The sequence below is a fragment of the Leuresthes tenuis genome, unplaced genomic scaffold (assembly GCF_036924035.1).
Source record: "Leuresthes tenuis unplaced genomic scaffold, fLeuTen1.0.hap1 SCAF_1, whole genome shotgun sequence".
Taxonomy (NCBI): Eukaryota; Metazoa; Chordata; class Actinopteri; order Atheriniformes; family Atherinopsidae; genus Leuresthes; species Leuresthes tenuis.
The window spans coordinates 7,180,863-7,206,565 of NW_027325355.1; the positions used below are offsets into that span (position 1 = coordinate 7,180,863).

Sequence of the window (25,703 nt, forward strand, 5' to 3'; positions counted from 1 at the left end):
AAGTTCAAGACCCACGGGACAGTAGCCAACCTCCCTGGACGTGGCCGCAAGAGGAAAATTTATGACAGATTGAAGAGACAGATCGTTCGAATTGTATCCAAAGAGCCCAGGACCACCTCCAAAGAAATTAAAGGTGAACTCCAAGGCCAAGGTACATCAGTGTCAGATCGCACCATTCGTCGTTGTTTGAGCCAAAGCGGACTTCATGGGAGACGACCAAGGAGGACACCACTGCTGGAAAAAATCATGTTGACAAGCCACAAAGCTTCTGGGAGACTGTCCTTTGGACAGATGAGACCAAACTGGAGCTTTTTGGTAAGGCACATCAACTCTATGTTCATAGACTCAAAAACCAAGCATACGAAGAAAAGAACACTGTCCCTACGGTGAAACATGGAGGAGGCTCAGCAATGTTTTGGGGCTGCTTTGCTGCATCTGGCACAGGGTGTCTTGAATGTGTGAAAGGTAAAATGAAATCTGACGACTATCAAGGCATTCTGGAGAGAAATGTGCTGCCTAGTGTCAGAAAGCTTGGTCTCAGCCGCAGGTCATGGGTCTTCCAACAGGACAACGATCCAAAACACACAGCCAAAAACACCCAAGAATGGCTGAGAGAAAAGCGCTGGACTATTCTAAAGTGGCCTTCCATGAGCCCAGATCTGAATCCCATTGAACATCTGTGGAAGGAGCTGAAACAGGCCATTTGGAGAAGACACCCATCAAACCTGAGACAACTGGAGCAGTTTGCTCATGAGGAGTGGGCCAAAATACCTGTTGACAGCTGCAGAACGCTCATTGACAAATACAGAAATCATTTAATTGCAGTGATTGCAACAGGTTGTGCAACAAAATATTAAGTTATGGGTACCATCATTTTTGTCCAGCCCTATTTCATTATTTTTTTTTTTAATAATTATGTTAATCAACAATTCAAAAGTAATGGCTGATTTTGATTATTTAATTTAATTTTCAATAAATTTTCATTTATTGTTACTTTTGTAGGTTTCAAGTGCTTTCAGTGAGAATTGTGGGTTTTTCCTTCTTTCACTGAGGGGTACCAACAATTTTGTCCACGTGTGTATATAATAACAATAATGATAATAACATATAACAATATATCATCAAATCCAGATGATTTTCAAGGAACTTTTCCTTTTACATGTTTAGATACATTGTAATCATTATTCAGCCATGATGCTTTTACTCTAACACAGCTGAATTGAGTTATACCCGGTGGTGGTAGCCAGACTTGTACAGGTACACATTACGACCCTTTCCAACACACTCATCGCCATGAGGACACTTCAGGGAACATCTCCAGACTCCTACAGGGCGCCACACAAAGACACGGCTGCAGAAAAACAGGTGTGGTACAGGCAGAGCACCTCCGACGAAGCCTGGAGGTTCTGGAGGGGAAAACCACATGCGGTCTGACTTCATCACCCTTCGCCTCTTGAGCACACCAGGGATGTCCTTGTAGATTTGAACGGCAGTGAAGAGACCTCTCTCTGTGTCCTCCTTTAGCCATGAGATGTCAGCTGCTGGAATGCCATTTGGGTTTTCCCAAAGACGTACCCAGCCCTCTAACTCCACCTGTAACACGCACAACACGTACAAAGCAAAGTTGTTTTTATGATTTGTAACATGAAATGATACACATGGAGCACAGTTTAAAGAAGCGTCTCACACTTATGTTTGCATTCACTGTAAATGTTACTTACAGGTGAGTCACTTAGAGGTGGTTTCAGTGGATAATCCTGGCCTTGGGATGCGGACGGGGCTTCAGTTGGCTGTGCAGCAGATTCCGGCTGATTGGGCGGGATCCTGGATATGCGCTTCTTGTGTGGCAGCTTGGGTGGTGCGGTGGACTCTGGCAGCTTGGGTGGTGCGGTGGACTCAGGCTGCTTGGGTGGTGCGGTGGAGTCAGGCAGCTTGGGTGGTGCGGTGGACTCTGGCAGCTTGGGTGGTGCGGTGGACTCTGGCAGCAAAAAGCCTTTGGGAAACACTGGAGTCTGGTAGCTTTACCTTGTCTCTGGGACCAGAATCTTCAGTCTTAGACTCCTGGGACTGGGTAGAGTCTAAAAATGTATACATTTTTTATCTTATATTATGACTTATTTACATAAAACTACATCATATAAATTGACTGATGTGTCTTACTTACGTTCCACAGCCTCGCATGCAGCTACCATCTCAGCTTCATCACCGGGCCATAATGAAGGACTATACTTAGAGGTGCTTTCCTGCAGTTGCTGGACAATAAGGCAGTGTAACAATCAGAATGTATGATATACCACGTTTCACTTACCAAACACAAACAAGCTTACTTACAACACTAAACACTCAACACTTAGTTGATGAAATACCACCTATTTGAGTATTTGTTATTTTCTGTGTAATTCTAACCTTTCTCTTTCTGAACACTTACTTTCTCCTTCTCATAAATATACTTTCTGAACCTCTTCATCGTCACACTTGTGATGTGGGTCACCGGTGTGTTCAACCACCTCCTCACTGAGCTGTAGGCCTTCTGTGCTCTGTCTCTCTCGCTGTCAGTGAACTGCTCTGGCTTCTTCTTTAATCTTCCATGCTGACTGTAGAGCTCCCACATCTCCTGAAAGCTGCTGTCCTCGAAGCCTTTCTGACCATAGATGCACCTGTCGATGTTTGCCTCAAGGACAATGGAGACTTGTGGGAAGCTCTCTGCATACTCAGCGAGGAAGTCTTTCACCCACTGGTTCACTGCCTCTCCTCTCTTTTGTGTGTTTGACTTCTCTGACTGTGCTTGTCAATTATGCTGGAATGATATATATTACCTTAATTCAAACAAGCATCATTTATATCATCTGACTGTGACAAACAGATTAGTAATTGAACCAAGAATGAAACAGATGTGTAAACATGCCACCAAATTTGGCATATTATATATATATATATATATATATATATATATATATCCTGAGCGTGCCTGAGGCGACTGTGGAAAGGAACGACTCCCATTTAACAGGAAGAAACCTCTTGCAGAACCAGACTCAGGAAGGGTGGCCAAAAAAAAAAAAACCCACTTTGCTTTAAACCTTTAAATTGTCAAGCATTTGCATGACTAAGAGCATAGTTTGGTTGTGGAAGGGGTTCCATGGTGTAATGCGGTTAACGCTTTTGAGTGTCGGCCATATTTTTCTTCGCATACACTTGTGACAAGCACGGGAACAAGGTTTGTAAACTTGATTAATACTCATAAAAGTAACGCCATGTATAAGCCGAATGTTAAACCGTGGGACAAACAATATGCAATTTAATCTTCCGTCCTCTCGGCACTTTATCCAAGTTGTATTTCAACTTCCTTGTAACGTAGCCATTTTGCCAATGGAAGTTCTGCCTGTAATAGCGTCGCTGTTCATACCAGCATTGTGTGGCGACGGTGGGGATGTTAGTGATATGACAGAATCAGAAGACAAATAGTAACTTATTTTTTTGTTTATTTGCCTTATAAACTCTGCCGATTCCTCGGGGAAAGCCTTAAGATTTGAACTATCTTTTTTTGCATTTATTGTCCGTCAGTGCAATAGTAATTAATCGGCTATCTGTGGCGTTTTCTCCACTCTGGTAACGGAGCCTGGTTATGTGTTTGAGCAGAGCAGACAGATGTGTCCAGATGTATTAACCCTTGTTTTCTGGTCATATTTTTGTTACTCAAGCAATGCTTGTTGGTCTGGTGGACCCGCTGCATTTTTGGGGTTTTTAATTCAACACAATCAAACAATTTTATGTTAAAATACTCTACAGATGTTTACTTCATCCCAATTTCAAGCAATATAAACAACAAGGTTTTTTGGTATAACTATCATGTATTATTCATTTACAACTTTTTTACAACTTTGAACATTTACAAAACATAAGTAAGATCTCAATCTCAGCTCGGCTGCTGACCACTTGGTCCTGGGGCCTGCTGCTGTCTAGCTGTGGTTCATTCTCATTTAGGAGATAGCTGATGATTAATGTCATCCTCTTCTAAAAGTCACTGTCAGACTCTGAATTTGATCTTCATATTCTGAAACCTCCTCCCCCACATTGTCATCAAATGTGTCTGTCTTGACCAAAATCAATTTCAAGGCCTTGTGTGCGATGAATCTTTTGGTTGTTGCGGAGAATCGGTTGTATTAGTAGTTATCACTGGGAAAGCTATATTTATTGCCCCCCCCCCAAAAAAAAAGAGGAATATGATAACAGGTGCAAGTGCGTGAATGTCGGTTTGACACACGCACACGTGTATAATTACAACAAACAGTTTGAAAGTAGTGTTTGTTTTACAGATCACCAAGAAGCTGGCTGGCGCTATTGGGGACAGTGCTGCATGGATGACAAACATCGGCAACGAGTTTGGCCAGGTTCTGAACTCTGTTTTGACGACGGGTGAAGGTGCAGGGTTGGAAGAGTTGTGCCATGGCATCGTCACTCGATACAAGAATGCGGGCCAAGCTGAACCTGAGGTCATCTATGTTGACCGGGACTGCTGCAGCCAGTCAGGTGGGTAAAAATGATAAAATTCTTTATCAAATATACGTTTGAAAAACTGTGTGCCACACACACACACACTGTTACCACTCCACTTGTGGGAGGAGGGGTACTGGCAATTGGGCAGCGGCTGACTTTGTTTTTCACAGGTGTGTCTTCAGTGGTCAAACTCTTCCACCCATGGAGGTCTGCAGTGCGCTTGGACAGCTTCCATTTCATGCGGCGTTTTAACTGCGGCGTTAAGTTTACGTTAAGTGTCTGTCTGTCTGTCTGTCTGTTCGCAGATGATTGCTCGTCTGTTACTGTGTGATTATTGTTACAATGTTAATAAAGTTTGATCATTTTACTTGAACCAAGAACAGCCTTCACATTTTTATTTAATTTCCATTTGCAAAACAGGACGACAGTGAGTGTGAGTGACATCCATTTAATGCAATTGTCAAAAGTGAAGCCGGAATTACTTGGAGAATTATTTTACATTTATTAATAAAACCCAACACTCTTTGTCTCAACCAAAGATTTTTTAAAAATACTTTCTTTGCTCAATTTGGAATTTGTTTCATTCACTTGTGTTGCACAAATAGTGATACAGATAGATAGCTAGTGTTAGCCCGATTTTTTTCATTGGAAGCCCAAGAACAAGCTGGAGAAATCGTTTATTAAAAAAGTATTTATCAGTGGTCACATAGTAAAGTATATTGCAGCGCTGGACTCGGAGTGCCAGAGCTCCCGCAGGAAATCCGTCAGGCCGAGTCCCGTTATCCGGAAACATGTCATATTTATATTCAGCTTTATCTCACAGAAGTTGTTTTCACACTTGTCAGAGTATAATCGGCCAGTTTTTAGTGGCATGATCAGGCCAGTTGCTGTCCTTGTTGTGTTCTTTGGATGTGAGAAACAATGTGTGTGTATGTGTGAGTGCTGTTTTAGGCGTGGATCTAATGTACCAGACCTATCTGCCCTACTAGAGATGTTTTGTCTGACCCAGTTGTTTATGTCATTCTAAAGTCTTGGACCCTTTTAAGGTCATCGATTGTGCAGTATGAGCAGAGTGGAAAAGTACCAGCTAGGAACAGAGGTTATTTAGGAAAATACAGAATATGAATTTATAATGTCTAAGATCAAAGCCAATTATAACACTAGTCTCTCAAATAATTGAGTGTACCAAAAAAAGAGGGGAAAAATGATGGGAAACTTACTTACATTTACAGTTATACACATTTTGTGTGCTGCCCCCTACAGTAGGCTTTAGTAACGTCCAAAGCACTGTGGTATGTTGGGGTGTTGCCACAATACAGGTTCGAATCCCACAAGAAACATGAAAATTAAACGGATGATAAACCTTGCAATAAGTGCAGAGGTGTGTGTAAACAATGTTGAGAAGATAAGAGAATAGAGAAAAGTGGATATAGTGTACGTTTTCCTCCTTTTTTCTCCTTTTCTTTTTCTCTCTTTTCCCCCCCTCCTTCCTCTTTTTTTCCTTTTCCCCCCTTTCGGGCAGTCCCTTTTGCCCCATTTTTGGCCGAAAGGTCAGCACTCTGGACTTTGAATCCAGTGATCCGAGTTCAAATCTCGGTGGAACCTTCAGGTGTGCTGTCATGTTTGTGTTCTGGAAAGAAGATGAGTGGATGAGGTTAGTCAGTTATCCAGTCACACCAGAGTGTGTGATTGACCAATTCCAAAGAGAGGACTTAAATTGGTTAATGTTGAAAAAGTGGAACATTCAGCTGAGAGTTTCTGTGCTATATGCCTTCTCACCTCTGGGTGTCACTAATTGAATCTATTTGGTTTCTTCTTGCATATTCATTTGCAATGCATATATTTTTCCATGCTCTCCATTTGGAATTTGGACACAGAAGCCAAAGGAGAAGGAAACAGGAAAAACAATCCCATGGTAACAATCAGCAACAAGGAGAACTACTCAAAAGCCTGCACAATTAACCCGGTGCCCACCCATGGGCCAACCAATCATCCAATCAAGGAGCAGCAATTTCTGCCGGCCGGGATCTGAGCGCCAACTCCATGCGGTGCGCACAAGTTGGTACTGATTTAGGAAAAAGAGGATTGTACAATTTTACTCCTTGGTATGGATACTCTTTCAAAAACGTCCAAAAAATAAAATATGTGGTTGATAAAACTGTGTGACTCAGTCCTTCAACACAAAAGGCAGGCAAAGGAAAATCAGCTGTCCTCTCCATCTAATCATAGGAGCAAGGCAGTAACTACCATAGAGGACACCGAGGTCGTGTCCTCTGTATTTTTAATTTTTATTTTGTTGCTGAAATTGTGGTGATTTTATATTTGAAGAGCCAAGAGTAGCGCTGTTTAATAAAACAGTGGCTCAGTTTGGGCAGACGTGCTGCGCGTCATCGACAACATGCACTGTCGCTATGGTAACTACCACACAAGTCGGACTTTGATGTTGTTACCGTTAGTGAGTCAGTCAGTCACACCAGTCACTGAAAGAGGAGCACATCAAGCTAAACATGTAGGTGGAGAGCAGTTTAAGTGGTAGATGACTGTGAGAAAAAATGCATTTTAATGTGGAGATATTTGTATTGCAGCCCAGCGTCCTACTCGGATAGCAAGGAAACATGAATCAAAGTTTAATTTGTATATATTATCCCTCTGTCCCGGGACAGTTCATTCCTTTTTATTCCTAATCCATGACTTGATGAAATTCATTCTCCAGTTTTACATTGTAACTCATTTGCAAATCATTTAGGATGAGGCTGATGTTCTCTGATAACAAACTAAACAAATAAACCTAAAAGTCATTATGATGTTGTTTTTGTTCCTTTAAGACTCTGAAAATGGCCAGATTTAAATAATGGAATTAAATAAATTTCCAGGGGAGCCCCGAACCCGACTAGAAGTTCTGACTCATGACCTCAGTATTTTTTGGGCCTCTGCACCTAAAACCTCACTCAGGTAAAAGAATCAAAGTGTCATCAGCAACATTTACTAACACTTCCACCAGTAAAAGTATTTATTCTGCAGAGCAGCTCTCAGCGTTTGCTGTTAGATATAAAGTTGCCTGTTTGACAGTTTAAAGTGGCTGCACGTGCACTTTTTCTACCATCCAAGTACTAACCAGGCCCGACCCTGCTTAGCTTCCTAGATCGGACGAGATCGGGCGTGTTCAGGATGGTATGGCCGTAAGCGAGAGAATCAGTCACAAATCAGCTTTTTATAGATGCTGAAACAACATCTATCACTGTGTTCTGACTTCTAAAATATAATGTAACTGTTTAAAAATGAGCAATTTGTGATGATTTCATCTAACTAAGCAGCCTCAGTCTCTCTGTGTGACGCTGAACACAAAACTACACACAGGGAACAGAAGAGGTCGACAGACACTAAGTTATCTGAGAGTCTCACTTTCAGCTGCAGAGAACCAACACGAGAGAGAAGAACATGTGCAGGATCAAAATCAGCCTCTCAAGCCAATTAGGTGAAAAACTAAAAGAAACATATGGTTCAAGCAGCTATATAATAGATATTTGTTACGGTGAGTTTTGCTTACGGCCACACCACCCTGAACACGCCTGATCTCGAAAGCTAAGCAGGGGGCCTGGTTAGTACTTGGATGGGAGACTGCTTGGGAGTACCAGGTGCTGTAAGCTTTTTCTCTTCTCTCGACCACCTGCATGTCTTTTGTTGCAACGTCTGATCACCCTGTGACACATGAGGAAGTTGGTCATCTTCAGCTGCTGCTGCTTTGTTGGCAGACACGAAGTGATCTGAGAGTCTCAGTTTCAACTGCAGGTAATAATCACATCAGGGATGAAGATGTGCCCACTACAAGTTAGCCTTTCTCGGCAATTATCTGGTTACATCGAGGAACTGTATGATTCCAGTACCTATATAATGCAAATTTGTCACAGACATTGTCGCTTACGGCCACACCACCCTGAAAATACCCGACCTAGTCTGATCTCGGAAGCCAAGCAGGGTTAGGCCTGTTTAGTACTTGGATGGGAGACTGCTTGGGAATACCAGGTGCTGTAAGCTTTTTCTCTTCTCTCTACCCCCTGCATGTCTTTTGTTGCAACGTCTGATCACCCTGTGACACATGAGGAAGTTGGTCATCTTCAGCTGCTTCTGCTTTGTTGGCAGACACGAAGTGATCTGAGAGTCTCAGTTTCAGCTGGAGAGAATAATCACGACAGGGAAGAAGATGTGCCCAATACGCATCAGCCTTTCTCGGCAATTATCTGGTTACATAGAGGAACTGTATGATTCCAGTACCTATATAATGCACATTTATGACAGACATTGGTGCTTACGGCCACACCACCCTGAATATGCCCGACCTCGTCTGATCTCGGAAGCCAAGCAGGGTTGGGCCTGGTTAGTACTTGGATGGGAGACCGCTTGGGAATACCAGGTGCAGTAAGCTTTTTCTCTTCTCTCTCCCACCTGCATGTCTTTTGTTGCAACGTCTGATCACCCTGTGACACATGAGGAAGTTGGTCATCTTCAGCTGCTGCTGCTTTGTTGGCAGACAGGAAGTGATCTGAGAGTCTCAGTTTCAACTACAGATAATAATCACATCAGGGATGAAGATGTGCCCACTACAAGTTAGCCTTTCTCGGCAATTATCTGGTTACATCGAGGAACTGTATGATTCCAGTACCTACATAATGCACATTTGTCACAGGCATTGTTGCTTACGGACACACCACCCTGAAAATACCCGACCTCGTCTGATCTCGGAAGCCAAGCAGGGTTGGGCCTGGTTAGTACTTGGATGGGAGACTACATGGGAATACCAGGTGCTGTAAGCTTATTCTCTTCTCTCTCCCACCTGCATGTCTTTTGTTGCAACGTCTGATCACCCTGTGACACATGAGGAAGTTGGTCATCTTCAGCTGCTGCTGCTTTGTTGGCAGACAGGAAGTGATCTGAGAGTCTCAGTTTCAACTGCAGGTAATAATCACATCAGGGAAGAAGATGTGCCCGATACAAGTTAGCCTTTCTCGGCAATTATCTGGTTACATCGAGGAACTGTATGATTCCAGTACCTATATAATGCACATTTGTGACAGACATTGTTGCTTACGGCCACACCACCCTGAATATGCCCGACCTCGTCTGATCTTGGAAGCCAAGCAGGGTTGGGCCTGGTTAGTACTTGGATGGAAGACCGCTTGGGAATACCAGGTGCAGTAAGCTTTTTCTCTTCTCTCTACCACCTGCATGTCTTTTGTTGCAAAGTCTGATCACCCTGTGACACATGAGGAAGTTGGTGATCTTCAGCTGCTGCTGCTTTGTTGGCAGACACGACGTGATCTGAGATTCTCAGTTTCAACTGCAGTAATAATCACATCAGGGATGAAGATGTGCCCACTACATATCAGCCTTTCTCGGCAATTATCTAGTTACATCGAGGAACTGTAAGATTCCAGTACCTATATAATGCACATTTGTCACAGGCATTGTTGCTTACGGACACACCACCCTGAATATGCCCGACCTCGTCTGATCTCGGAAGCCAAGCAGGGTTGGGCCTGGTTAGTACTTGGATGGGAGACCGCTTGGGAATACCAGGTGCTGTAAGCTTTTTCTCTTCTCTCTACCACCTGCATGTCTTTTGTTGCAAAGTCTGATCACCCTGTGACACATGAGGAAGTTGGTGATCTTCAGCTGCTGCTGCTTTGTTGGCAGACACGACGTGATCTGAGATTCTCAGTTTCAACTGCAGTAATAATCACATCAGGGATGAAGATGTGCCCACTACATATCAGCCTTTCTCGGCAATTATCTAGTTACATCGAGGAACTGTAAGATTCCAGTACCTATATAATGCACTTTTGTCACAGACATTGTTGCTTACGGCCACACCACCCTGTAAATACCCGACCTCACCTGATCTCGAATGCCAAGCAGGGTTGGACCTGGTTAGTACTTGAATGGGAGACTGCTTGGGAATACCAGGTGCTGTAAGCTTTTTCTCTTCTCTCTACCCCCTGCATGTCTTTTGTTGCAACGTCTGATCACCCTGTGACACATGAGGAAGTTGGTCATCTTCAGCTGCTGCTGCTTTGTTGGCAGACACGAAGTGATCTGAGATTCTCAGTTTCAACTGCAGATAATAATCACATCAGGAAAGAAGATGTGCCCACTACAAGTTAGCCTTTCTCGGCAATTATCTGGTTACATAGAGGAACTGTATTATTCCAGTACCTATATAATGCACATTGTTCACAGATATTGTTGCTTACGGCCACACCACCCTGAAAATGCCCGACCTCGTCTGATCTCGGAAGCCAAGCAGGGTTGGGCCTGGTTAGTACTTGGATGGAAGACCGCTTGGGAATACCAGGTGCAGTAAGCTTTTTCTCTTCTCTCTACCACCTGCATGTCTTTTGTTGCAACATCTGATCACCCTGTGACACATGAGGAAGTTGGTCATCTTCAGCTGCTGCTGCTTTGTTGGCAGACAGGAAGTGATCTGAGAGTCTCAGTTTCAACTACAGATAATAATCACATCAGGGATGAAGATGTGCCCACTACAAGTTAGCCTTTCTCGGCAATTATCTGGTTACATCGAGGAACTGTATGATTCCAGTACCTACATAATGCACATTTGTCACAGGCATTGTTGCTTACGGACACACCACCCTGAAAATACCCGACCTCGTCTGATCTCGGAAGCCAAGCAGGGTTGGGCCTGGTTAGTACTTGGATGGGAGACTACATGGGAATACCAGGTGCTGTAAGCTTATTCTCTTCTCTCTCCCACCTGCATGTCTTTTGTTGCAACGTCTGATCACCCTGTGACACATGAGGAAGTTGGTCATCTTCAGCTGCTGCTGCTTTGTTGGCAGACAGGAAGTGATCTGAGAGTCTCAGTTTCAACTGCAGGTAATAATCACATCAGGGAAGAAGATGTGCCCGATACAAGTTAGCCTTTCTCGGCAATTATCTGGTTACATCGAGGAACTGTATGATTCCAGTACCTATATAATGCACATTTGTTACAGACATTGTTGCTTACGGCCACACAACCCTGAATATGCCCGACCTCGTCTGATCTCGGAAGCCAAGCAGGGTTGGGCCTGGTTAGTACTTGGATGGGCGACAGCTTGGGAATACCAGGTGCTGTAAGCTTTTAGTCTTCTCTCTACCACCTGCATGTCTTTTGTTGCAACGTCTGATCACCCTGTGACACGTGAGGAAGTTGGTCATCTTCAGCTGCTGCTGCTTTGTTGGCAGACACGACGTGATCTGAGATTCTCAGTTTCAACTGCAGATAATAATCACATCAGGGAAGAAGATGTGCCCACTACAAGTTAGCCTTTCTCGGCAATTATCTGGTTACATAGAGGAACTGTATGATTCCAGTACCTATATAATGCACATTGTTCACCAATATTGTTGCTTACGGCCACACAACCCTGAATATGCCCGACCTCGTCTGATCTTGGAAGCCAAGCAGGGTTGGGCCTGGTTAGTACTTGGATGGAAGACCGCTTGGGAATACCAGGTGCAGTAAGCTTTTTCTCTTCTCTCTACCACCTGCATGTCTTTTGTTGCAAAGTCTGATCACCCTGTGACACATGAGGAAGTTGGTGATCTTCAGCTGCTGCTGCTTTGTTGGCAGACACGACGTGATCTGAGATTCTCAGTTTCAACTGCAGTAATAATCACATCAGGGATGAAGATGTGCCCACTACATATCAGCCTTTCTCGGCAATTATCTAGTTACATCGAGGAACTGTAAGATTCCAGTACCTATATAATGCACATTTGTCACAGACATTGTTGCTTACGGCCACACCACCCTGTAAATACCCGACCTCACCTGATCTCGAATGCCAAGCAGGGTTGGACCTGGTTAGTACTTGAATGGGAGACTGCTTGGGAATACCAGGTGCTGTAAGCTTTTTCTCTTCTCTCTACCCCCTGCATGTCTTTTGTTGCAACGTCTGATCACCCTGTGACACATGAGGAAGTTGGTCATCTTCAGCTGCTGCTGCTTTGTTGGCAGACACGAAGTGATCTGAGATTCTCAGTTTCAACTGCAGATAATAATCACATCAGGAAAGAAGATGTGCCCACTACAAGTTAGCCTTTCTCGGCAATTATCTGGTTACATAGAGGAACTGTATTATTCCAGTACCTATATAATGCACATTGTTCACAGATATTGTTGCTTACGGCCACACCACCCTGAAAATGCCCGACCTCGTCTGATCTCGGAAGCCAAGCAGGGTTGGGCCTGATTAGTACTTGGATGGAAGACCGCTTGGGAATACCAGGTGCAGTAAGCTTTTTCTCTTCTCTCTACCACCTGCATGTCTTTTGTTGCAAAGTCTGATCACCCTGTGACACATGAGGAAGTTGGTGATCTTCAGCTGCTGCTGCTTTGTTGGCAGACACGACGTGATCTGAGATTCTCAGTTTCAACTGCAGTAATAATCACATCAGGGATGAAGATGTGCCCACTACATATCAGCCTTTCTCGGCAATTATCTAGTTACATCGAGGAACTGTAAGATTCCAGTACCTACATAATGCACATTTGTCACAGGCATTGTTGCTTACGGACACACCACCCTGAATATGCCCGACCTCGTCTGATCTCGGAAGCCAAGCAGGGTTGGGCCTGGTTAGTACTTGGATGGGAGACCGCTTGGGAATACCAGGTGCTGTAAGCTTTTTCTCTTCTCTCTACCCCCTGCATGTCTTTTGTTGCAACGTCTGATCACCCTGTGACACATGAGGAAGTTGGTCATCTTCAGCTGCTGCTGCTTTGTTGGCAGACACGAAGTGATCTGAGATTCTCAGTTTCAACTGCAGATAATAATCACATCAGGAAAGAAGATGTGCCCACTACAAGTTAGCCTTTCTCGGCAATTATCTGGTTACATAGAGGAACTGTATTATTCCAGTACCTATATAATGCACATTGTTCACAGATATTGTTGCTTACGGCCACACCACCCTGAAAATGCCCGACCTCGTCTGATCTCGGAAGCCAAGCAGGGTTGGGCCTGATTAGTACTTGGATGGAAGACCGCTTGGGAATACCAGGTGCAGTAAGCTTTTTCTCTTCTCTCTACCACCTGCATGTCTTTTGTTGCAAAGTCTGATCACCCTGTGACACATGAGGAAGTTGGTGATCTTCAGCTGCTGCTGCTTTGTTGGCAGACACGACGTGATCTGAGATTCTCAGTTTCAACTGCAGTAATAATCACATCAGGGATGAAGATGTGCCCACTACATATCAGCCTTTCTCGGCAATTATCTAGTTACATCGAGGAACTGTAAGATTCCAGTACCTACATAATGCACATTTGTCACAGGCATTGTTGCTTACGGACACACCACCCTGAATATGCCCGACCTCGTCTGATCTCGGAAGCCAAGCAGGGTTGGGCCTGGTTAGTACTTGGATGGGAGACCGCTTGGGAATACCAGGTGCTGTAAGCTTTTTCTCTTCTCTCTACCCCCTGCATGTCTTTTGTTGCAACGTCTGATCACCCTGTGACACATGAGGAAGTTGGTCATCTTCAGCTGCTGCTGCTTTGTTGGCAGACACGAAGTGATCTGAGATTCTCAGTTTCAACTGCAGATAATAATCACATCAGGAAAGAAGATGTGCCCACTACAAGTTAGCCTTTCTCGGCAATTATCTGGTTACATAGAGGAACTGTATTATTCCAGTACCTATATAATGCACATTGTTCACAGACATTGTTGCTTACGGCCACACCACCCTGTAAATACCCGACCTCACCTGATCTCGAATGCCAAGCAGGGTTGGACCTGGTTAGTACTTGGATGGGAGACTGCTTGGGAATACCAGGTGCTGTAAGCTTCTTCTCTTCTCTCTACCCCCTGCATGTCTTTTGTTGCAACGTCTGATCACCCTGTGACACATGAGGAAGTTGGTCATCTTCAGCTGCTGCTGCTTTGTTGGCAGACACGAAGTGATCTGAGATTCTCAGTTTCAACTGCAGATAATAATCACATCAGGAAAGAAGATGTGCCCACTACAAGTTAGCCTTTCTCGGCAATTATCTGGTTACATAGAGGAACTGTATTATTCCAGTACCTATATAATGCACATTGTTCACAGATATTGTTGCTTACGGCCACACCACCCTGAAAATGCCCGACCTCGTCTGATCTCGGAAGCCAAGCAGGGTTGGGCCTGGTTAGTACTTGGATGGGAGACCGCTTGGGAATACCAGGTGCTGTAAGCTTTTTCTCTTCTCTCTACCACCTGCATGTTTTTTGTTGCAACGTCTGATCACCCTGTGACACATGAGGATGTTGGTCATCTTCGGCTGCTGCTGCTTTGTTGGCAGAAACGAAGTGATCTGAGAGTCTCAGTTTCAACTGCAGGTAATAATCACATCAGGGATGAAGATGTGCCCACTACATATCAGCCTTTCTCGGCAATTATCTGGTTACATAGAGTAACCGTATGATTCCAGTATCTATATAATGCACATTTGTGACAGACATTGGTGCTTACGGCCACACCACCCTGAATATGCCCAACCTCATCTGATCTTGGAAGCCAATTAGGGTTGGGCCTGGTTAGTACTTGGATGGGAGACCGCTTGGGAATACCAGGTGCTGTAAGCTTTTTCTCTTCTCTCTACCACCTGCATGTTTTTTGTTGCAACGTCTGATCACCCTGTGACACATGAGGAAATTGGTCATCTTCAGCTGCTGCTGCTTTGTTGGCAGACACGAAGTGATCTGAGAGTCTCAGTTTCCGCTGGAGAGAATAATCACGACAGGGAAGAAGATGTGCCCACTACATATCAGCCTTTCTCGGCAATTATCTGGTTACATAGAGGAACCTTATGATTCCAGTACCTATATAATGCACATTGTTCACCAATATTGTTGCTTACGGCCACACCACCCTGAATATACCCGACCTCGTCTGATCTTGGAAGCCAAGCAGGGTTGGGCCTGGTTAGTACTTGGACGGAAGACCGCTTGGGAATACCAGGTGCTGTAAGCTTTTTCTCTTCTCTCTACCACCTGCATGTCTTTTGTTGCAACGTCTGATCACCCTGTGACACATGAGGAAGTTGGTCATCTTCAGCTGCTGCTGCTTTGTTGGCAGACACGAAGTGAACTGAGAGTCTCAGTTTCAACTGCAGGTAATAATCACATCAGGGAAGAAGATGTGCCCGATACAAGTTAGCCTTTCTCGGCAATTATCTGGTTACATCGAGGAACTGTATGATTCCAGTACCTACATAATGCACATTTGTCACTGGCGTTGTTGCTTACGGCCACACCACCCTGAAAATACCCGACCTCGTCTGATCTCGGAAGCCAAGCAGGGTTGGGCCTGGTTAGTACTTGGATGGGAGACTGCTTGGGAATACCAGGTGCTGTAAGTTTTTTCTCTTCTCTCTCCCACCTGCATGTCTTTTGTTGCAACGTCTGATCACCCTGTGACACATGAGGAAGTTGGTCATCTTCAGCTGCTGCTGCTTTGTTGGCAGACACGAAGTGATCTGAGAGTCTCAGTTTCCGCTGGAGAGAATAATCACGACAGGGAAGAAGATGTGCCCAATACGCATCAGCCTTTCTCGGCAATTATCTGGTTACATAGAGGAACTGTATGATTCCAGTACCTATATAATGCACATTGTTCACCAATATTGTTGCTTACGGCCACACCACCCTGAATATGCCCGACCTCGTCTGATCTTGGAAGCCAAGCAGGGTTGGGCCTGGTTAGTACTTGGATGGAAGACCGCTTGGGAATACCAGTTGCTGTAAGCTTTTTCTCTTCTCTCTACCACCTGCATGTCTTTTGTTGCAACGTCTGATCACCCTGTGACACATGAGGAAGTTGGTCATCTTCAGCTGCTTCTGCTTTGTTGGAAGACACGAAGTGATCTGAGAGTCTCAGTTTCAGCTGGAGAGAATAATCACGACAGGGAAGAAGATGTGCCCACTACAAGTTAGCCTTTCTCGGCAATTATCTGGTTACATCGAGGAACTGTATGATTCCAGTACCTATATAATGCAAATTTGTGACAGACATTGTTGCTTACAGCCACACCACCCTGAACACGCCTGATCTCGAAAGCTAAGCAGGGGGCCTGGTTAGTATTTGGATGGGAGACCGCCTGGGAATACCAGGTGCTGTAAGCTTTTTCTCTTCTCTCTACAACCTGCATGTATTTTGTTGCAACGTCTGATCACCCTGTGACACATGAGGAAGTTGGTCATCTTCAGCTGCTGCTGCTTTGTTGGCAGACACGAAGTGATCTGAGAGTCTCAGTTTCAACTGCAGGTAATAATCACATCAGGGATGAAGATGTGCCCACTACAAGTTAGCCTTTGTCGACAATTATCTGGTTACATAGAAGAAATGTATGATTCCAGTACCTATATAATGCATATTTGTCACAGACATTGTTGCTTACGGCCACACCACCCTGAACATGCCCGACCTCGTCTGATCTCGGAAGCCAAGCAGGGTTGGGCCTGGTTAGTACTTGGATAGGAGACTGCTTGGGAATACCAGGTGCTGTAAGCTTTCTCTCTTCTCTCTAGCACCTGCATGTCTTTTGTTGCAACGTCTGATCACCCTGTGACACATGAGGAAGTTGGTCATCTTCAGCTGCTGCTGCTTTGTTGGCAGACACGAAGTGATCTGAGAGTCTCAGTTTCCACTGCAGGTAATAATCACATCAGGGATGAAGATGTGCCCACTACATATCAGCCTTTCTCGGCAATTATCTGGTTACATCGAGGAACTGTATGATTCCAGTACCTACATAATGCACATTTGTCACAGGCATTGTTGCTTACGGACACACCACCCTGAATATGCCCGACCTCGTCTGATCTCGGAAGCCAAGCAGGGTTGGGCCTGGTTAGTACTTGGATGGGAGACCGCTTGGGAATACCAGGTGCTGTAAGCTTTTTCTCTTCTCTCTACCACCTGCATGTCTTTTGTTGCAAAGTCTGATCACCCTGTGACACATGAGGAAGTTGATGATCTTCAGCTGCTGCTGCTTTGTTGGCAGACACGACGTGATCTGAGATTCTCAGTTTCAACTGCAGTAATAATCACATCAGGGATGAAGATGTGCCCACTACATATCAGCCTTTCTCGGCAATTATCTGGTTACATCGAGGAACTGTATGATTCCAGTACCTATATAATGCACATTTGTCACAGACATTGTTGCTTACGGCCACACCACCCTGTAAATACCCGACCTCATCTGATCTCGGAAGCCAAGCAGGGTTGGGCCTGGTTAGTACTTGGATGGGAGACCGCTTGGGAATACCAGGTGCTGTAAGCTTTTTCTCTTCTCTCGACCACCTGCATGTTTTTTGTTGCAACGTCTGATCACCCTGTGACACATGAGGATGTTGGTCATCTTCGGCTGCTGCTGCTTTGTTGGCAGAAACAAAGTGATCTGAGAGTCTCAGTTTCAACTGCAGGTAATAATCACATGAGGGATGAAGATGTGCCCACTACAAGTTAGCCTTTCTCGGCAATTATCTGGTTACATCGAGGAACTGTATGATTCCAGTACCTACATAATGCACATTTGTCACAGGCATTGTTGCTTACGGACACACCACCCTGAATATGCCCGACCTCGTCTGATCTCGGAAGCCAAGCAGGGTTGGGCCTGTTTAGTACCTGGATGGGAGACTACTTGGGAATACAAGGTGCTGTAAGCTTTTTCTCTTCTCTCTACTATCTGCATGTCTTTTGTTGCAACGTCTGATCACCTTGTGACACATGAGGAAATTGGTCATCTTCAGCTGCTGCTGCTTTGTTGGCAGACACGAAGTGATCTGAGAGTCTCAGTTTCCGCTGGAGAGAATAATCACGACAGGGAAGAAGATGTGCCCACTACATATCAGCCTTTCTCGGCAATTATCTGGTTACATAGAGGAACCTTATGATTCCAGTACCTATATAATGCACATTGTTCACCAATATTGTTGCTTACGGCCACACCACCCTGAACATGTCTGATCTCGGAAGCCAAGCAGGGTTGGACCTGGTTAGTACTTGGATGGGAGACCGCTTGGGAATACCAGGTGCTGTAAGCTTTTTCTCTTCTCTCTACCACCTGCATGTTTTTTGTTGCAACGTCTGATCACCCTGTGACACATGAGGATGTTGGTCATCTTCGGCTGCTGCTGCTTTGTTGGCAGACACGACGTGATCTGAGAGTCTCAGTTTCCGCTGGAGAGAATAATCACGACAGGGAAGACGATGTGCCCAATACGCATCAGCCTTTCTCGGCAATTATCTGGTTACATAGAGGAACTGTATGATTCCAGTACCGATATAATGCACATTTGTGACAGACATAGTTGCTTACAGCCACACCACCCTGAATATGCCCGACCTCGTCTTATCTCGGAAGCCAAGCAGGGTTGGGCCTGGTTAGTACTAGGATGCGAGACTGCTTTGGAATACCAGGTGCTGTAAGCTTTTTCTCTACCACCTGCATGTCTTTTGTTGCAACGTCTGATCACCCTGTGACACATGAGGAAGTTGGTCATCTTCAGCTGCTGCTGCTTTGTTGGCAGACACGAAGTGATCTGAGAGTCTCAGTTTCAACTGCAGATAATAATCACATCAGGGATGAAGATGTGCCCACTACATATCAGCCTTTCTCGGCAATTATCTGGTTACATAGTGTAACCGTATGATTCCAGTACCTATATAATGCACATTTGTGACAGACATTGTTGCTTACAGCCACACCACCCTGAATATGCCCGACCTCGTCTGATCTCGGAAACCAAGCAAGGTTGGGCCTGGTTATTACTTGGATGGGAGACTGCTTGGGAATACCAGGTACTGTAAGCTTTTTCTCTTCTCTCTACCACCTGCATGTCTTTTGTTGCAACGTCTGATCACCCTGTGACACATGAGGAAGTTGGTCATCTTCAGCTGCTGCTGCTTTGTTGGCAGACACGAAGTGATCTGAGATTCTCAGTTTCAACTACAGATAATAATCACATCAGGGATGAAGATGTGCCCACTACAAGTTAGCCTTTCTCGGCAATTATCTGGTTACATAGAGGAACTGTATGATTCCAGTACCTATTAAATGCACATTGTTCACAGATATTGTTGCTTACGGCCACACCACCCTGAATATGCCCGACCTCGTCTGATCTCGGAAGCCAAACAGTGTTGGGCCTGGTTAGTACTTGGATGGGAGACTACTTGGGAATACCAGGTGTTGTAAGCTTTTTCTCTTCTCTCTACCATCTACATGTCTTTTGTTGCAACGTCTGATCACCCTGTGACACATGAGGAAGTTGGTCATCTTCAGCTGCTGCTGCTTTGTTGGCAGACACGAAGTGATCTGAGAGTCTCAGTTTCAACTACAGGTAGTAATCACATCAAGGATGAAGATATGCCCACTACAAACTAGCCTTTCTCGGCAATTATATGGTTACATCGAGGAACCGTATGATTCCAGTACCTATATAATGCACATTGTTCACAGATATTGTTGCTTATGGCCACACCACCCTGAACATGCCCGACCTCGTCTGATCTCGGAAGCCAAGCAGGGTTGGGCCTGGTTAGTACTTGGATAGGAGACTACTTGGGAATACCAGGTGCTGTAAGCTTTTTCTCTTCTCTCTACCCCCTGCATGTCTTTTGTTGCAACGTCTGATCACCCTGTGACACATGAGGAAGTTGGTCATCTTCAGCTGCTGCTGCTTTGTTGGCAGACACGAAGTGATCTGAGAGTCTCAGTTTCAACTACAGGTAGTAATCACATCAAGGATGAAGATATGCCCACTACAAACTAGCCTTTCTCGGCAATTAAATGGTTACATCGAGGAACCGTATGATTCCAGTACCTATATAATGCACATTGTTCACAGATATTGTTGCTTACGGCCACACCACCCTGAACATGCCCAACCTCGTCTGATCTCGGAAGCCAAGCAGGGTTGGGCCTGGTTATTACTTGGATGGGAGACTTCTTGGGAATACCAGCTGTTGTAAGCTTTTTCTCTTCTCTCTACCACCTGCATGTCTTTTGTTGCAACGTCTGATCACCCTGTGAAACATGAGGAAGTTGGTCATCTTCAGCTGCTGCTGCTTTGTTGGCAGACACGAAGTGATCTGAGAGTCTCAGTTTCAACTACAGATAATAATCACATCAGGGATGAAGATGTGCCCACTACAAGTTAGCCTTTCTCGGCAATTATCTGGTTACATCGAGGAACTGTATGATTCCAGTACCTACATAATGCACATTTGTCACAGGCATTGTTGCTTACGGACACACCACCCTGAATATGCCCGACCTCGTCTGATCTCGGAAGCCAAGCAGGGTTGGGCCTGGTTAGTACTTGGATGGGAGACTGCTTATGAATACCAGGTGCTGTAAGCTTTTTCTCTTCTCTCTACCACCTGCATGTCTTTTGTTGCAAAGTCTGATCACCCTGTGACACATGAGGAAGTTGGTGATCTTCAGCTGCTGCTGCTTTGTTGGCAGACACGACGTGATCTGAGATTCTCAGTTTCAACTGCAGTAATAATCACATCAGGGATGAAGATGTGCCCACTACATATCAGCCTTTCTCGGCAATTATCTAGTTACATCGAGGAACTGTATGATTCCAGTACCTATATAATGCACATTTGTCACAGACATTGTTGCTTACGGCCACACCACCCTGTAAATACCCGACCTCGTCTGATCTCGGAAGCCAAGCAGGGTTGGGCCTGGTTAGTACTTGGATGGGAGACCGCTTGGGAATACCAGGTGCTGTAAGCTTTTTCTCTTCTCTCTACCACCTGCATGTTTTTTGTTGCAACGTCTGATCACCCTGTGACACATGAGGATGTTGGTCATCTTCGGCTGCTGCTGCTTTGTTGGCAGAAACAAAGTTATCTGAGAGTCTCAGTTTCAACTGCAGGTAATAATCACATGAGGGATGAAGATGTGCCCACTACAAATCAGCCTTTCTCGGCAATTATCTGGTTACATAGAGTAACCGTATGATTCCAGTATCTATATAATGCACATTGTTCACAGATATTGTTGCTTACGGCCACACCACCCTGAATATACCCAACCTCGTCTGATCCAGGAAGCCAAGCAGGGTTGGGCCTGTTTAGTACCTGGATGGGAGACTACTTGGGAATACAAGGTGCTGTAAGCTTTTTCTCTTCTCTCTACTACCTAAATGTCTTTTGTTGCAACGTCTGATCACCTTGTGACACATGAGGAAATTGGTCATCTTCAGCTGCTGCTGCTTTGTTGGCAGACACGAAGTGATCTGAGAGTCTCAGTTTCCGCTGGAGAGAATAATCACGACAGGGAAGAAGATGTGCCCACTACATATCAGCCTTTCTCGGCAATTATCTGGTTACATAGAGGAACCTTATGATTCCAGTACCTATATAATGCACATTGTTCACCAATATTGTTGCTTACGGCCACACCACCCTGAACATGCCTGACCTCGTCTGATCTCGGAAGCCAAGCAGGGTTGGACCTGGTTAGTACTTGGATGGGAGACCGCTTGGGAATACCAGGTGCTGTAAGCTTTTTCTCTTCTCTCTACCACCTGCATGTTTTTTGTTGCAACGTCTGATCACCCTGTGACACATGAGGAAATTGGTCATCTTCAGCTGCTGCTTTGTTGGCAGACACGAAGTGATCTGAGATTCTCAGTTTCAACTGCAGGTAATATTCACATCAGGGAAGAAGATGTGCCCGATACAAGTTAGCCTTTCTCGGCAATTATCTGGTTACATCGAGGAACTGTATGATTCCAGTACCTATATAATGCACATTTGTCACAGGCATTGTTGCTTACGGACACACCACCCTGAAAATACCCGACCTCGTCTGATCTCGGAAGCCAAGCAGGGTTGTGCCTGGTTAGTACTTGGATGGGAGACTGCTTGGGAATACCAGGTGCTGTAAGCTTTTTCTCTTCTCTCTCCCACCTGCATGTCTTTTGTTGCAACGTCTGATCACCCTGTGACACATGAGGAAATTGGTCATCTTCAGCTGCTGCTTTGTTGGCAGACACGAAGTGATCTGAGATTCTCAGTTTCAACTGCAGATAATAATCACGTCAGGGAAGAAGATGTGCCCACTACAAGTTAGCCTTTCTCGGCAATTATCTGGTTACATCGAGGAACTGTATGATTCCAGTACCTATATAATGCAAATTTGTCACAGACATTGTCGCTTACGGCCACACCACCCTGAAAATACCAGACCTAGTCTGATCTCGGAAGCCAAGCAGGGTTGGGCCTGGTTAGTACTTGGATGGGAGACTGCTTGGGAATACCAGGTGCTGTAAGCTTTCTCTCTTCTCTCTACCCCCTGCATGTCTTTTGTTGCAACGTCTGATCACCCTGTGACACATGAGGAAGTTGGTCATCTTCAGCTGCTGCTGCTTTGTTGGCAGACACGAAGTTATCTGAGAGTCTCAGTTTCCGCTGGAGAGAATAATCACGACAGGGAAGAAGATGTGCCCAATACGCATCAGCCTTTCTCGGCAATTATCTGGTTACATAGAGGAACTGTATGATTCCAGTACCGATATAATGCACATTTGTGACAGACATAGTTGCTTACAGCCACACAACCCTGAATATGCCCGACCTCGTCTGATCTCGGAAGCCAAGCAGGGTTGGGCCTGGTTAGTACTAGGATGGGAGACTGCTTTGGAATACCAGGTGCTGTAAGCTTTTTCTCTACCACCTGCATGTCTTTTGTTGCAACGTCTGATCACCCTGTGACACATGAGGAAGTTGGTCATCTTCAGCTGCTGCTGCTTTGTTGGCAGACACGAAGTGATCTGAGAGTCTCAGTTTCAACTGCAGATAATAATCACATCAGGGATGAAGATGTGCCCACTACATATCAGCCTTTCTCGGCAATTATCTGGTTACATAGTGTAACCGTATGATTCCAGTACCTATATAATGCACATTTGTGACAGACATTGTTGCTTACAGCCACACCACCCTGAATATGCCCGACCTCGTCTGATCTCGGAAACCAAGCAAGGTTGGGCCTGGTTATTACTTGGATGGGAGACCGCTTGGGAATACCAGGTACTCTAAGCTTTTTCTCTTCTCTCTACCACCTGCATGTCTTTTGTTGCAACGTCTGATCACCCTGTGACACATGAGGAAGTTGGTCATCTTCAGCTGCTGCTGCTCTTTTGGCAGACACGAAGTGATCTGAGATTCTCAGTTTCAACTACAGATAATAATCACATCAGGGATGAAGATGTGCCCACTACAAGTTAGCCTTTCTCGGCAATTATCTGGTTACATAGAGGAACTGTATGATTCCAGTACCTATTAAATGCACATTGTTCACAGATATTGTTGCTTACGGCCACACCACCCTGAATATGCCCGACCTCGTCTGATCTCGGAAGCCAAACAGTGTTGGGCCTGGTTAGTACTTGGATGGGAGACTACTTGGGAATACCAGGTGTTGTAAGCTTTTTCTCTTCTCTCTACCATCTACATGTCTTTTGTTGCAACGTCTGATCACCCTGTGACACATGAGGAAGTTGGTCATCTTCAGCTGCTGCTGCTTTGTTGGCAGACACGAAGTGATCTGAGAGTCTCAGTTTCAACTACAGGTAGTAATCACATCAAGGATGAAGATATGCCCACTACATATCAGCCTTTCTCGGCAATTATCTGGTTACATAGAGGAACTGTATGATTCCAGTACCTATATAATGCACATTTGTCACAGACATTGTCGCTTATGGCCACACCACCCTGAACATGCCCGACCTCGTCTGATCTCGGAAGCCAAGCAGGGTTGGGCCTGGTTAGTACTTGGATAGGAGACTATTTGGGAATACCAGGTGCTGTAAGCTTTTTCTCTTCTCTCTACCACCTGCATGTCTTTTGTTGCAACGTCTGATCACCCTGTGAAACATGAGGAAGTTGGTCATCTTCAGCTTCTGCTGGATTGTTGGCAGACACGAAGTGATCGGAGAGTCTCAGTTTCAACTGCAGGTAATATTCACATCAGGGATTAAGATGTGCCCACTACATATCAGCCTTTCTCTGCAATTATCTGGTTACATAGAGGAACCGTATGATTCCAGTACCGATATAATGCACATTGTTCACAGATATTGTTGCTTACGGCCACACCACCCTGAACATGCCTGACCTCGTCTGATCTCGGAAGCCAAGCAGGGTTGGACCTGGTTAGTACTTGGATGGGAGACCGCTTGGGAATACCAGGTGCTGTAAGCTTTTTCTCTTCTCTCTACCACCTGCATGTTTTTTGTTGCAACGTCTGATCACCCTGTGACACATGAGGAAGTTGGTCATCTTCAGCTGCTGCTGCTTTGTTGGCAGACACGAAGTGATCTGAGATTCTCAGTTTCAACTGCAGATAATAATCACGACAGGGAAGAAGATGTGCCCACTACAAGTTGGCCTTTCTCTGCAATTATCTGGTTACATAGAGGAACTGTATGATTCCAGTATCTATATAATGCACATTTGTGACAGACATTGATGCTTACGGCCACACCACCCTGAACATGCCTGACGTCATCGGATCTAGGAAGCCAAGCAGGGTTGGGCCTGGTTAGTAGTTGGATGGGAGACCGCTTGGGAATACCAGGTGCTGTAAGCTTTTTCTCTTCTCTCTACCACCTGCATGTCTTTTGTTGCAACGTCTGATCACCCTGTGACACATGAGGAAGTTGGTCATCTTCAGCTGCTGCTGCTTTGTTGGCAGACACGAAGTGATCTGAGAGTCTCAGTTTCAACTGCAGGTAATAATCACATCAGGGATGAAGAATTGCCCACTACATATCAGCCTTTCTCTGCAATTATCTGGTTACATAGTGTAACCGTATGATTCCAGTACCTATATAATGCACATTGTTCACAGATATTGTTGCTTACGGCCACACCACCCTGAAAATGCCTGACCTCGTCTGATCTCGGAAGCCAAGCAGGGTTGGGCCTGGTTAGTACTTGGATGGGAGACTGCTTGGGAATACCAGGTGCTGTAAGCTTTTTCTCTTCTCTCTACCACCTACATGTCTTTTGTTGCAACGTCTGATCACCCTGTGAAACATGAGGAAGTTGGTCATCTTCAGCTGCTGCTGCTTTGTTGGCAGACACGAAGTGATCTGAGAGTCTCAGTTTCAACTGCAGGTAATAATCA

The 25,703-nt window shown here is 45.1% G+C and overlaps 22 non-coding genes and 23 pseudogenes across 22 annotated transcripts; all 45 read left to right on the plus strand.

Moving 5' to 3' along the window:
- The first annotated feature begins 8,410 nt into the window (after positions 1 to 8,410).
- Positions 8,411 to 8,529, plus strand: LOC140300504 (5S ribosomal RNA; annotated as a pseudogene).
- A 269-nt stretch (positions 8,530 to 8,798) lies between these two features.
- On the plus strand, positions 8,799 to 8,917 carry LOC140289628 (5S ribosomal RNA). Its single transcript, XR_011912274.1, has one exon. It is a non-coding gene; the product is annotated as a 5S ribosomal RNA (ribosomal RNA).
- A 269-nt stretch (positions 8,918 to 9,186) lies between these two features.
- On the plus strand, positions 9,187 to 9,305 carry LOC140290751 (5S ribosomal RNA). The gene has a single exon (XR_011912388.1). It is a non-coding gene; the product is annotated as a 5S ribosomal RNA (ribosomal RNA).
- Positions 9,306 to 9,574: 269 nt separating this feature from the next.
- On the plus strand, positions 9,575 to 9,693 carry LOC140299976 (5S ribosomal RNA; annotated as a pseudogene).
- Positions 9,694 to 9,961: 268 nt separating this feature from the next.
- On the plus strand, positions 9,962 to 10,080 carry LOC140290999 (5S ribosomal RNA). The gene has a single exon (XR_011912411.1). It is a non-coding gene; the product is annotated as a 5S ribosomal RNA (ribosomal RNA).
- A 268-nt stretch (positions 10,081 to 10,348) lies between these two features.
- LOC140316097 (5S ribosomal RNA) lies at positions 10,349 to 10,467 on the plus strand (annotated as a pseudogene).
- A 269-nt stretch (positions 10,468 to 10,736) lies between these two features.
- On the plus strand, positions 10,737 to 10,855 carry LOC140297537 (5S ribosomal RNA). The gene has a single exon (XR_011913263.1). It is a non-coding gene; the product is annotated as a 5S ribosomal RNA (ribosomal RNA).
- A 269-nt stretch (positions 10,856 to 11,124) lies between these two features.
- Positions 11,125 to 11,243, plus strand: LOC140290762 (5S ribosomal RNA). Its single transcript, XR_011912389.1, has one exon. It is a non-coding gene; the product is annotated as a 5S ribosomal RNA (ribosomal RNA).
- A 269-nt stretch (positions 11,244 to 11,512) lies between these two features.
- On the plus strand, positions 11,513 to 11,631 carry LOC140305030 (5S ribosomal RNA; annotated as a pseudogene).
- Positions 11,632 to 11,900: 269 nt separating this feature from the next.
- LOC140276856 (5S ribosomal RNA) lies at positions 11,901 to 12,019 on the plus strand (annotated as a pseudogene).
- Positions 12,020 to 12,287: 268 nt separating this feature from the next.
- On the plus strand, positions 12,288 to 12,406 carry LOC140316102 (5S ribosomal RNA; annotated as a pseudogene).
- A 269-nt stretch (positions 12,407 to 12,675) lies between these two features.
- Positions 12,676 to 12,794, plus strand: LOC140297998 (5S ribosomal RNA). The gene has a single exon (XR_011913684.1). It is a non-coding gene; the product is annotated as a 5S ribosomal RNA (ribosomal RNA).
- A 268-nt stretch (positions 12,795 to 13,062) lies between these two features.
- On the plus strand, positions 13,063 to 13,181 carry LOC140291011 (5S ribosomal RNA). Its single transcript, XR_011912412.1, has one exon. It is a non-coding gene; the product is annotated as a 5S ribosomal RNA (ribosomal RNA).
- Positions 13,182 to 13,450: 269 nt separating this feature from the next.
- Positions 13,451 to 13,569, plus strand: LOC140298000 (5S ribosomal RNA). The gene has a single exon (XR_011913686.1). It is a non-coding gene; the product is annotated as a 5S ribosomal RNA (ribosomal RNA).
- A 268-nt stretch (positions 13,570 to 13,837) lies between these two features.
- Positions 13,838 to 13,956, plus strand: LOC140291023 (5S ribosomal RNA). Its single transcript, XR_011912413.1, has one exon. It is a non-coding gene; the product is annotated as a 5S ribosomal RNA (ribosomal RNA).
- Positions 13,957 to 14,225: 269 nt separating this feature from the next.
- Positions 14,226 to 14,344, plus strand: LOC140304905 (5S ribosomal RNA; annotated as a pseudogene).
- Positions 14,345 to 14,613: 269 nt separating this feature from the next.
- LOC140290673 (5S ribosomal RNA) lies at positions 14,614 to 14,732 on the plus strand. The gene has a single exon (XR_011912378.1). It is a non-coding gene; the product is annotated as a 5S ribosomal RNA (ribosomal RNA).
- A 269-nt stretch (positions 14,733 to 15,001) lies between these two features.
- LOC140297842 (5S ribosomal RNA) lies at positions 15,002 to 15,120 on the plus strand. Its single transcript, XR_011913542.1, has one exon. It is a non-coding gene; the product is annotated as a 5S ribosomal RNA (ribosomal RNA).
- A 269-nt stretch (positions 15,121 to 15,389) lies between these two features.
- On the plus strand, positions 15,390 to 15,508 carry LOC140298300 (5S ribosomal RNA). Its single transcript, XR_011913960.1, has one exon. It is a non-coding gene; the product is annotated as a 5S ribosomal RNA (ribosomal RNA).
- Positions 15,509 to 15,777: 269 nt separating this feature from the next.
- LOC140299055 (5S ribosomal RNA) lies at positions 15,778 to 15,896 on the plus strand. Its single transcript, XR_011914645.1, has one exon. It is a non-coding gene; the product is annotated as a 5S ribosomal RNA (ribosomal RNA).
- A 269-nt stretch (positions 15,897 to 16,165) lies between these two features.
- Positions 16,166 to 16,284, plus strand: LOC140301626 (5S ribosomal RNA; annotated as a pseudogene).
- A 269-nt stretch (positions 16,285 to 16,553) lies between these two features.
- On the plus strand, positions 16,554 to 16,659 carry LOC140297162 (5S ribosomal RNA; annotated as a pseudogene).
- A 269-nt stretch (positions 16,660 to 16,928) lies between these two features.
- On the plus strand, positions 16,929 to 17,047 carry LOC140301069 (5S ribosomal RNA). Its single transcript, XR_011914895.1, has one exon. It is a non-coding gene; the product is annotated as a 5S ribosomal RNA (ribosomal RNA).
- Positions 17,048 to 17,316: 269 nt separating this feature from the next.
- On the plus strand, positions 17,317 to 17,435 carry LOC140291035 (5S ribosomal RNA). Its single transcript, XR_011912415.1, has one exon. It is a non-coding gene; the product is annotated as a 5S ribosomal RNA (ribosomal RNA).
- A 268-nt stretch (positions 17,436 to 17,703) lies between these two features.
- LOC140281151 (5S ribosomal RNA) lies at positions 17,704 to 17,822 on the plus strand. Its single transcript, XR_011909738.1, has one exon. It is a non-coding gene; the product is annotated as a 5S ribosomal RNA (ribosomal RNA).
- A 269-nt stretch (positions 17,823 to 18,091) lies between these two features.
- LOC140315871 (5S ribosomal RNA) lies at positions 18,092 to 18,210 on the plus strand (annotated as a pseudogene).
- A 269-nt stretch (positions 18,211 to 18,479) lies between these two features.
- On the plus strand, positions 18,480 to 18,588 carry LOC140291269 (5S ribosomal RNA; annotated as a pseudogene).
- A 269-nt stretch (positions 18,589 to 18,857) lies between these two features.
- Positions 18,858 to 18,976, plus strand: LOC140290248 (5S ribosomal RNA; annotated as a pseudogene).
- A 262-nt stretch (positions 18,977 to 19,238) lies between these two features.
- LOC140313160 (5S ribosomal RNA) lies at positions 19,239 to 19,357 on the plus strand (annotated as a pseudogene).
- Positions 19,358 to 19,626: 269 nt separating this feature from the next.
- On the plus strand, positions 19,627 to 19,745 carry LOC140300189 (5S ribosomal RNA; annotated as a pseudogene).
- Positions 19,746 to 20,014: 269 nt separating this feature from the next.
- LOC140271483 (5S ribosomal RNA) lies at positions 20,015 to 20,133 on the plus strand. The gene has a single exon (XR_011907849.1). It is a non-coding gene; the product is annotated as a 5S ribosomal RNA (ribosomal RNA).
- A 269-nt stretch (positions 20,134 to 20,402) lies between these two features.
- LOC140291932 (5S ribosomal RNA) lies at positions 20,403 to 20,521 on the plus strand (annotated as a pseudogene).
- Positions 20,522 to 20,790: 269 nt separating this feature from the next.
- LOC140302509 (5S ribosomal RNA) lies at positions 20,791 to 20,909 on the plus strand (annotated as a pseudogene).
- A 268-nt stretch (positions 20,910 to 21,177) lies between these two features.
- Positions 21,178 to 21,296, plus strand: LOC140289394 (5S ribosomal RNA). The gene has a single exon (XR_011912251.1). It is a non-coding gene; the product is annotated as a 5S ribosomal RNA (ribosomal RNA).
- A 269-nt stretch (positions 21,297 to 21,565) lies between these two features.
- On the plus strand, positions 21,566 to 21,684 carry LOC140291120 (5S ribosomal RNA; annotated as a pseudogene).
- A 269-nt stretch (positions 21,685 to 21,953) lies between these two features.
- LOC140293703 (5S ribosomal RNA) lies at positions 21,954 to 22,072 on the plus strand. The gene has a single exon (XR_011912701.1). It is a non-coding gene; the product is annotated as a 5S ribosomal RNA (ribosomal RNA).
- A 266-nt stretch (positions 22,073 to 22,338) lies between these two features.
- LOC140299947 (5S ribosomal RNA) lies at positions 22,339 to 22,457 on the plus strand (annotated as a pseudogene).
- Positions 22,458 to 22,723: 266 nt separating this feature from the next.
- LOC140299405 (5S ribosomal RNA) lies at positions 22,724 to 22,842 on the plus strand (annotated as a pseudogene).
- A 269-nt stretch (positions 22,843 to 23,111) lies between these two features.
- Positions 23,112 to 23,230, plus strand: LOC140300848 (5S ribosomal RNA; annotated as a pseudogene).
- Positions 23,231 to 23,492: 262 nt separating this feature from the next.
- LOC140281753 (5S ribosomal RNA) lies at positions 23,493 to 23,611 on the plus strand (annotated as a pseudogene).
- A 269-nt stretch (positions 23,612 to 23,880) lies between these two features.
- Positions 23,881 to 23,999, plus strand: LOC140300190 (5S ribosomal RNA; annotated as a pseudogene).
- A 269-nt stretch (positions 24,000 to 24,268) lies between these two features.
- LOC140291118 (5S ribosomal RNA) lies at positions 24,269 to 24,387 on the plus strand. The gene has a single exon (XR_011912422.1). It is a non-coding gene; the product is annotated as a 5S ribosomal RNA (ribosomal RNA).
- A 269-nt stretch (positions 24,388 to 24,656) lies between these two features.
- On the plus strand, positions 24,657 to 24,775 carry LOC140293715 (5S ribosomal RNA). Its single transcript, XR_011912702.1, has one exon. It is a non-coding gene; the product is annotated as a 5S ribosomal RNA (ribosomal RNA).
- Positions 24,776 to 25,044: 269 nt separating this feature from the next.
- On the plus strand, positions 25,045 to 25,163 carry LOC140290759 (5S ribosomal RNA; annotated as a pseudogene).
- Positions 25,164 to 25,432: 269 nt separating this feature from the next.
- Positions 25,433 to 25,551, plus strand: LOC140291904 (5S ribosomal RNA). The gene has a single exon (XR_011912497.1). It is a non-coding gene; the product is annotated as a 5S ribosomal RNA (ribosomal RNA).
- The last annotated feature ends 152 nt before the right edge of the window (positions 25,552 to 25,703 follow it).